The sequence below is a fragment of the Canis lupus genome, chromosome 18, assembly GCF_003254725.2.
Source record: "Canis lupus dingo isolate Sandy chromosome 18, ASM325472v2, whole genome shotgun sequence".
Lineage (NCBI taxonomy): Eukaryota > Metazoa > Chordata > Mammalia > Carnivora > Canidae > Canis > Canis lupus.
In genome coordinates this window covers 30,107,041-30,117,057 of record NC_064260.1, presented here as the reverse complement: position 1 = coordinate 30,117,057, position 10,017 = coordinate 30,107,041, and the positions used below count along the sequence as shown (strand labels likewise).

The 10,017-nt window shown below is 36.8% G+C and overlaps 1 long non-coding RNA gene across 1 annotated transcript in view; it reads right to left on the bottom strand.

Moving 5' to 3' along the window:
- Positions 1–1,225: 1,225 nt before the first annotated feature.
- LOC118351319 (uncharacterized) overlaps positions 1,226–10,017 on the bottom strand; it is a 31,395-nt gene continuing 22,603 nt past the window's right edge. The window contains exons 2-4 of the long non-coding RNA XR_004806559.2: positions 2,955–3,064; positions 1,886–1,929; positions 1,226–1,488 (exon numbers count right to left, since the gene is read on the bottom strand). This is a non-coding gene — a long non-coding RNA (uncharacterized LOC118351319). The remainder of the gene's footprint in view (positions 1,489–1,885; positions 1,930–2,954; positions 3,065–10,017) is intronic.

Here is a 10,017-nt window from a genome sequence, read left to right as displayed (position 1 = left end):
CCATGAGAGTAAAGACTATTTTTTATTTTATCAGCCAGAGTGTGCTCTTCTTAATCCTGGCTGTTTGAACACCGTGTATCTCCACATGTTCCACACAAGTGATTTTGAACATTAGTAAATCATCATTACCCCTGTTAGATCTCAAACTTGTCATGGATGCTGTTGCTTTTGGCCTGTGAGGGAAGCGAGGGCACCAGAGAGGATTCTAGCAACCGAAAAGTAGAGGCCTTGCATTGTTTCTAAGATGTAGCACATCTTGACCAGTAAATAACAGGAAAAAAGATGAATATCCAAATAGATAGTGACAACTTGATCAAAGGAAGAGGGGGAAAAATGCAGTTATGTACAACAGGCTTAATCAGGTTAATTAGAATCTGGGTTGCATCTTGGACCTGGGAATACTCATCAGCTGGCTGTCATCTGAAGAAGGATTATCCTCACTTAGTCTAAGGAGCGTGGCAGGTGTGTCGCATGTGGATAGACCGTCTCACACCAGCTCTCTGGGGAGCAGCGCTGTCACGGCGTTGCAATTTAGCAGACTGCCACTGCTCACACCAAAAAAATGCCTGGTGTCCCTGGTACTCCAGTGTCTGGAAGCGTCATCGTGCGGTGGAAGTGTTGGTGCAAAGGAGGGAGGAGGGGAGAGGTAAACGAGGAGAAGGGGAAGAAGAAGAAGGGGAGCCTGATGTGGGACTTGATCCCGGGACCCTGGGGTCACAGCCTGAGCAGAAGGCAGATGCTCAACCACTGAGCCACCCAGGTGCCCCTGAGGGTATAGTGTGTGTGTGTGTGTGTGTGTGTGTGTGTGTGTGTGTGATTATGACATTGTCCTTCTCTGAATTATTAATTTCTTTTTACTTTTTAATTTGATTAGATATTTATATCCTTATACTTTTCTGGTAACATAAAATACACTCAACATCACAGACCCCTAATAAATAAGAGGGCCCACAGAGGAAAGTTTTGGTTTTTTACTTCTCTTCTAGATTCCCATTTACATGGAATATAATAGATATATACACACTCTAGATTTAAGAAATTAGATTCATAAGTCTAGTATACCTCTCAATTCTGCTTACTTGCACTATAAAACTATAAAGTTTTAAACTAAATTCTAAAATATTTTAAGTCATAAACAAATATGCCTGTTTTTCATTAAAACTTATGAATTAATACAAATTGACCTAATATCCATATATTTTATATATTTTTTTTAATTTTTATTTATTTATAATAGTCACAGAGAGAGAGAGAGAGAGAGAGAGGCAGAGACACAGGCAGAGGGAGAAGCAGGCTCCATGCACCGGGAGCCTGACGTGGGATTCGATCCCGGGTCTCCAGGATCGCGCCCTGGGCCAAAGGCAGGCGCCAAACCGCTGCGCCACCCAGGGATCCCAATATCCATATATTTTAAAAGCCTCTCGATAAATGTGTGGTCCTTCTCACTTCAGTCCAGTGCCTTATTTCACACCCTCTAGACATCCTCTTCTGGATACATGTTTAAAAAAATTTTTAAGTTAAATTTTAGGTACATTTTTCTGATACTGACAATTTCATTTCTAGATATGATGCTTAAACATGAGTTTACTGTTTTTTCAAAGTTTTAGGCATTATCTCTCTTTATTCACTAGTTGTTTTAGAATTTAGCTTTTATTTTCACTCCCATATTATATCTCTTCTCTCATTCTCTCCCATATAGTTATATTACCTATTTTTGTAAACTCAATATTGAGTATTTGTATTAAATATATTAAATTAGAAAGTTTGTTAAATATTTATCAGTTTTATTAAAGTAGCCATTTATAACTGAGTTGAAGATTATGATTGTCATTTCCCTTATAACTCTCCACTTATTTAATTTGTCTTTAGTTATTCATATACTTACGTTTTTAGGTCTCACTAGCAATTTCCCTAAACCTTCTAAGAAATCTGAAAGAAAAATCAGAATATTGTTGGTTATACAATTGAATAGATAGCTTCCTATTTATTTAATTGATGCCATTTCTCATGGAACTCACAATTCTCTAGTTCCAGTCTCTATGTTCATTTCAAAGAAAGAGCAAAAAGTATGGCACTCATAAAATGAGAACATGTTATAACGAAAAGAATAATCAGAGGCCATGAATAAACTGTGGAAGACAGATGTGAAGCATTCATTTGTGAAGCTGGAATATACCAGATCTTAAATGTGGATTGAAACATCATATTTAGAAATGAAATTATTGGTATCAGGTAAAAGTACTTAAATTCTACCAGAAGATTAAGAAAATCACTAAATGAAAAACAGTAAATAATCAATGAGCGTCTTCCTTCGACCATGTATTAAACAACTTGCTGGTTTATCACTTTGTGTGGCAACCCTCAGAGGCCTTCATTCTAATAAAACATAACTTGAAATATGTCACCCTTTTTTATACCTCTAATGATGACTTTTTTTTTTTTTTTTTTTTTTTTTCGTATAGACCTAAAGCTTCTCGTTGAGTTTGCAATCTAGTTTGGGAGACAGACATGTTATCGCACTGCATGGAGCGCTTTAATAGGTGTATAGGTGTGTACACAGAGCGCTTCAGAGGCAGAAATGAAGACCGGTTATCCTCAGTCTGAGAGCATGGGTGGATGTGGATATACAAAGAGAAAGAAGTTTCCTGAGTGGGCTAATCCCTAGGTTAAAATCTAAAGAATGAACAGCAGCTATCCGGGTGCAACACAGGGAGAGAGGGTTTTTCTAAGCATTGATGTTTCCATCAGCACCTCTCACTGAATTGCAATGGTAGATGGAGGGCATTGGATGCATCCGTGAAAAGATGCTGAAAAATCAGTAGGGCTCATCACAAGTTTGGACAATATAAACTGTCACGTAATTGATAAAAATCGTTTATTTGATGAATCTGACCAGATCAAGAATGTGTGACTAATGTGACGCCAGGAGATTGGCAGGAAAATAAGACATCTACCTTAGGAAAGAGGTGGGAAGTGACTTTCCATCATTTTCAGAAATATGACATGCCTTCTCAAGTCGCTGAATTCTCATTATCCACCTGACAGTCTTCCAGCACTAATGCACCTGTTGGAAGAATGTGGATGAGGTCTTTTTCTAAGGACAAAAAGAGACTGTCACTTATCAAAGAGAAGCTAAACAAATGGTCTGAAACTATTAGAGAAGGTTGTACATTCCTATATAAATACTTTCTGGAGACAGACTGTATTTTTATAAAATACCTATACAGCCGAGGGTCTTAAGTGTTTTATTTTACAGGGACATAAAACAAATAATTTATCATTTCAGGAAGCATCACAGAAACTGCAACATTTAATTCATTGTTGACATACTCGGGACTTTGTAAAATTAGAAATAAACCCACCATTTGCCTCGACGTGGATGGAACTGGAGGGTATTATGCTGAGTGAAATAAGTCAATCGGAGAAGAACAAACATTATATGGTCTCATTCATTTGGGGAATATAAATAATAGTGAAAGGGAATAAAGGGGAAAGGAGAAGAAATGAGTGGGAAATATCAGGGAGGGAGACAGAACATGAGAGACTCCTAACTCTGGGAAACGAACTAGGGGTGGTGGAACGGGAGGTGGGCAGGGGGTGGGGGTGACTGGGTGGCGGGCACTGAGGGGGGCACTTGATGGGATGAGCATTGGGTGTTATTCTATATGTTGGCAAATTGAACACCAATAAAAAATAAATTTATTAAAAAAAAAAGAAATAATGGCAGAGAAGTTTGTGTAAATGGAAAAGTCTTCCAGGGATTGTTCTATATATCCCCTACATGTTTGACCTAAGCACTGAATTAACTGGGATCTCAGAAATGGCATTTTATAACTGACTCAAAAACTGGGGCTAAGAAGTGGAAAAGTTATATTAATTACTCTTTCTGGTGAAGAGTGACTTTGAGGAGATGCGTTTATTTGAAGGGATGAAAGATGAACGTTCTGACCTGCAGAGAGATTAGAGATGTGCTCAAGAATAGACAAAAGGAATTTCAGTGTAAAAAAAAAAAAAAAAAACCCTCAAATTCAATACAAAGTGAGCACATTGAAAATCATTACAACTAAGAACAAAAGACACAGCTATTAATGTAACAAGTTGCAAAATAAATATAAGATTATGCACCTCAACCCGCCATCATCAGGAGCACTACCAGCTGTCAGATAGAAGCAGAAAGGTCAAATAATTATATATCTTCATAAAATGAGATTTCAAGTGCACTTTGAATTCACCATGGAGCATCCTCAATCAATAACAATATCAAATTTTAAGAAAGGTGCAAAAGGAGCAATTCTGTAATTACAGTATAAGTGATACAATTATTTCAAATATTTCAATAGTCTTTGCCAAATGAGGACGGGAAAGATAACATTTCCTTAGAGTGGAAATGAGGATAGTGAAAAATTTTCCAAGTGTGTAATTCACAATAAGACTCAGGGGCTTTGGGGACCCCTGGGTGGCTCAGTGGTTGAGCACCTGCGTTTAGATCAGGGTGTGACCCCGGGGTCCTGGGATCGAGTCCCACGTCGGGCTCCCTGTATGGAGCCTGCTTCTCCCTCTGCTTGGGTCTCTGCCTCTCTCTGTGTCTCTCATGAATAAATAAATAAAATCTTAAAAAAAAAAATCAGAGACTTGGAGAGTTCAAATAAAATTCCATGTTGTTTGAAGGCTTTGTCTTAAGAACACCCTCAGGGTTCAAATGCTAATTTTGCCCCAACTCTAAGAAAATACAACATATAATATTCTAAATTTATAAATGCTAAGCCAGCATGGCCTTCTTCACAAAAAGAAATACTATTTTTTAAAGTTTTTATTTAACTTCCAGGTAGTTGACATACAGTGTGATGTTAGTTTCAGGGGTACAGTTTAGGGATCCCACACTCACAGGCAGCCCCCGGTGCTCGTTGTGAAGAAATGTCATTTAAAGGTACTCAAAGGTACTTTTGAATAGTAGATACTTGGTGAATTTTGTGCTTTTGTCTAGAGATTTTTATCACTGGCAGAAAGACTAGGGGAAGGAATTAATAGTCTGGGTGTCTCTCACATGCTTTTCAGTTTTATGCACATTATCCATACGACACGTTGACAAGGTGATCATCGCTGCCTTGTTTTACACATAAGAACCTGGACACAGATGACTTAAAACTAAAAGCAGTAAATAGAGATAACAAAGGATGCTCTAGATTCAGGACACCTGGGCTTCATCATGGCTCCGTGACTTTCTAGCTGTGTGATCTTGTGCACGTTACTTAAAGGTTTTCTGTGACCAAGTGTTCACAGGGATGGTAGCACCTCACTTTTAATGTCCAGGTAAATTCAATTTACAGAAACTACCTAAGATGGGGCCAGACATTAGTTAGTATCCAATAAAAATAGGCTATTTCTTTAATTCTAATTTTTCTGTTTTTTTTTTTTATAAAGAGCAAAAAGTAAAAATCTCATGCTTTATTCCTTATTTTTACCAGATTCCAAAATACTTTTTTTTCTTTTTAAAGAGTATTTATTTAAGGGGGTTGGGAGGAACAGAGGGAGAGAATCTCAAGCAGACTCCCGCTGAACAGCCCAATCCAGGGCTCGATCTCAGGATCCATGAGATCATGACCTGACCTGAAACCAAGAGTTGAAGGCCTAACCGACTGAAGCACCCCGGTGCCCCCAAAACACAAGGTTGAAAAGTAGCCTGTATACATATAATCTGCAAAAATTGGAACATAGAAGTAAAAGAAAATTAATTTGATATCTGTGATATCTGTCATATCACAGTTTCTGACTTTAATGAAATCACTAACATTTTCAGGAAATTTCCTTGAAAAGAGAGTTTTGAAGATTCTGTATTGAGAAAGACATGAATATTATTAAATATTGTCATTGGAACAGATGAATTTTAAATATTAGAGTTCCTTTCTTCAGGGTATTATTTAAATAATAATACTAATAATCCCTATGTCCAGTTCAATTGTGGATGTGTTCATCATAAAACCAATATTTCTCCCAGATGTTCTTCCTTATGAAAATAAAGTGTCATTTTTTTTTTTTGCATTCTTATTTTAATTCTAGTTAAGACAGATATTAGTTTCAGGCCTACCACATAGAGATACAACAATTCCATACATTACATGGTGCTCATCACAGGTGTCATACTGTTCTAAACAACTTTTAGAGATGCATTTAATATTTAATATCTTGTCCTAAAATTGTTTGTTAGATATCTCTGTTAAAAACGGAAGCAATAGGGCAGGCTGGGTGGCTCAGTGGTTTAGTGCTGCCTTCGGCCCAGGGCCTGATCCTGGAGACCCGGGATTGAGTCCCGTGTCGAGCTCCCTGCGTGGAGCCTGCTTCTCCCTCTGCCTGTGTCTCTGCCTCTCTCTCTCTCTCTCTCTCTGTCTCATGAATAGATAAATAAAATCTTAAAAAAAAAAACAATCATTTAAAAAAATTGAAAGCAAGAAAAAGTGATTTTTTTTTCAAAATGTTGGCTTTACCATGGCATTCAAAGCCTCCCAAAAACTATCTCCTCCAGCCTACCCATCCACTGCTCCTTTCCTGCCTTCACTGATAAAGCTCCTCCTTCTGCTAATGTGTTTTTTTCATTAATCACTAAATATGCCTTTTTCTCTCCTACCTTTATCTGCTCTTCTTTCCTGGAATGGTCCATTCCTTCCTCATACTCTACTCTGACACACAAACTTTGACCTGATTCTCCTGGCTCCTGGGTAGGTTAGCCTGATTCCTCCACCCAGCTCCACAGACTAACTTTGGAAAGTGTCATGTGCCTCTGTCTCTCTCCCTCCTTATTTTCTCCCTGTGGAGTGGAGTTACGATAATCACCTTAATGTCCACCAGACTCTTCTGTTGAAATTTCTTTAAGGTACATTTAACACTTCCCACAAACTTTTTCATAGCCATCATTGGAATTTGTTATTAACTCCTATTCCTAGAAGTGATAGCTTTTTTTTTTTTTCCGAGCTCATTAGCAGAAAAGAGGAAAATGAGGTTTGAACAAGTCAATTTACCTGTTTAATTTCACACAGTTTCTGACAAAGTCGGAACAAGAAGCTTTCCTTGAGATCAATCTTCCATTTCTACTTCCAGTGATGAGACATTGCTCTGTCTTATGGTGTCACCCCAGATTGATTATAATTTATCACCTTTTTTTTTTTTTCGTTTGGATTCTCTACGAGACTTGCTCATTTATTGCATTTATGTCAATTAGTGATTGATTGAACAGAGTACATAAAATTTGTGGAGCAGCTGTAAAATCCACTTGCACTGTAATTTTGAATAATATATTGGTATACTTCCTGGAAATATTGAGGCAACATTTTCTAGGCCTACAGATAGAAAGAAATGGAATTGCTTCAGAATTCTATTTATATCTTGATCACATGTTTTCCCAAGACAACTGGGAGCTATAAAATAAATTGGACAAGTATAGACGTAAAACCTTGAGTAAGTTTCTGGTTTCTCAAAACCTAGGGGATGTCTTGCACAAAACTGTTGTTTTCTAATAAAAAATACAATACTCTGTAAGGAGAATGTGTGGGACTTCTCATATCTTTCTTTGCTCAGACCTAATCACATTACAAAATGAGCATCTGGCTATTGAAATTGCAGTCTACAAATACACAGGCAGCCTTTTCTTCCACTCAGTTTTTCATAACCATTTGATATTACATTATCCTTTCTGTATGAAGTCTGTGTTAGGTAGGAAGAATGAATCAAATAATAAAAACTCAATATGGAATCTCTCTATCATTTTATGCTTTCAAAAATAGTATTCCTTCACAACCTCAGGGGAGAGAGATTATTTTATAGATGTCAATGGCTTATGCACTGGAAGCCTCTGTGAGTGAAGTAGCGTCTATCTGTACAGTATGGTAGTTAAGACTTAGCTCCCTGAAGTCAAGTAGTTACCTGAGTATATCAGTTGATACTGCTCAGCAAATCAATGCTGAAGTCGATTTAGGGACGCCTGGGTAAAACTAAAACTAAAATTTTAGGGGCACCTGGGTGGCTCAGTCAGTTAAGCATCTGCCTTCAGCTCAGGTCATGATCATGGGGTCCTGGGATCGAGCCCCACATCTGGCTCCCTGCCTAGGGGAAAGTCTGCTTCTTCCTCTCCCCCTGCCTCTCCACTCATGCCTCTCTGTCTCTCAAATAAATGAATAAAAATTTAAAACAAACAAAAGCCCTTAAAATTTGAGTGTAACAAACAAATATTTTGGCTTTAAAGTTTTTTTTTTTTTTTCTATTTCTCTTCACCTTATACACTTGTGCAAGACAGCCAGTATCAGGGTTCAAAAATCCAAATATGTTCAAAAGATACATAATTACCAGATTATTTTTGGGATAACAGCAAAATGGAAGATGGGGGAACTTGATAGTGAAAATTTCCCCTACAAATTTCACAGATCCAGAGATTTTAGACAACTTAGATAAACTGAGATGAACATTCACTTTACTCAATGTATTAGAACTTTCTGCTGTTTTCTACTCTTATGATATTTGTAGCTGTTCATATTTTAATAATGGTATAAGGTAAATGTGAAAAGTTTTCTCTACATTTATTGTTTTTCAAATTGTTTTTTTTCCCCACTGAGAATTTTTGAGGTATATGAAACACTTGCTTAAATATGACAATCTGTCACTATTTATAAGTAATTAATTTGGAGAGATTTTTATTAGGAAAATATTAATGAATTGCCTATTTTTACAGAGGCTCAGCTTATAGGAAAGATAAATTTCTCAATTCAAATGCCATTCTTTTGGCATATGTATATGGATAGATGATAGATATAGATATGAATTCCTAATTTTCTGGGATTTCTGGATGTAGCTAATATCTGTTCCTAAAGATATTGAGGTGGAGTTATATTGTTCATTAAAACCAAAGATATCAGGGGACACCTGGGTGGCTCAGCAGTTGAGCGTCTGCCTTCGGCCCAGGGCGTGATCCTAGAGTCCTGGGATTGAGTTCCACATGGGCTCCCTGCAGGGAGCCTGCTTCTCCCTCTGCCTGTGCCTCTGCCTCTCTCTCTGTGTCTCTCATGTATAAATAAATAAAATCTTTTTAAAGAGCAAAAAAAAAAAAAATATATATATATATATATATATCAGGTTTATATCCAATATTTGCTTAATAATGTTACAAATTAGGAATGATTTCGCTGTAGTTAACAGAAGGTCTAAAGAACAATGGTTTGTTGATATAGGCAATTCATTATCTAATCTAATTATACGATTTATTATCTAGCTTAGCTAGACAATTCATTATCTAATGTAACAAAAAAAATCTGAAGTATCAGATTATTTGGTCAACCTCATTGAACAGTTCAACCTTGTTTTATTTTTATTTTTATTTTTTTTTCAACCTTGTTTTAATACTTGATCCTAGTGGCAATGGGCCGTGTAAAAATAATACATACACACATACTTACATAACTGTTTAAGGTAAGAAGTGGTGAGAAACTCAGGAAAGGGGGAAAGAAAGAGAAGAGAAAAGGAAGGGAAGGCATAGGCTCTCTTCATGTATGTTTTATCTTTTTCCAAAGAAAAATAAATATATTTTACAGAAGGCTTTCCCTTACATCTCATTGGTCATTAAAATGAAATGGACACCTTAAGGGTGAGGAAGAATGGGGAAGCAAATTTTGTTTTTTCTTGCTTTTATTTTGTGAGGGGACTACAGGAGTAGTGTTTTGGGGAATGTTCCTGGACATAGACCAAAGGTTTCTGCCAAGAACATTTTCAGTGGTAAATATTTCAAAAGCCTATACCAATTTTTGTGAGATTTCTTTCTTATCATTGTTTAGGTATTTGGATAATGTCCACTAAAGGTCATCTTCAGATTTATTAAACCAGACAACAATATTTTAGGGGAGCATCTAGTCAGCATCAAAGTAAATATTTTCATCTAGGTTTAAATCTCAGGTTGTCCGAAATTTATATTTTACATTGAGAGAGCTCTGGATGTTTTGTTGTTGCTGTTGCTTTTAAGACATTTCTCTCAATCAGTTT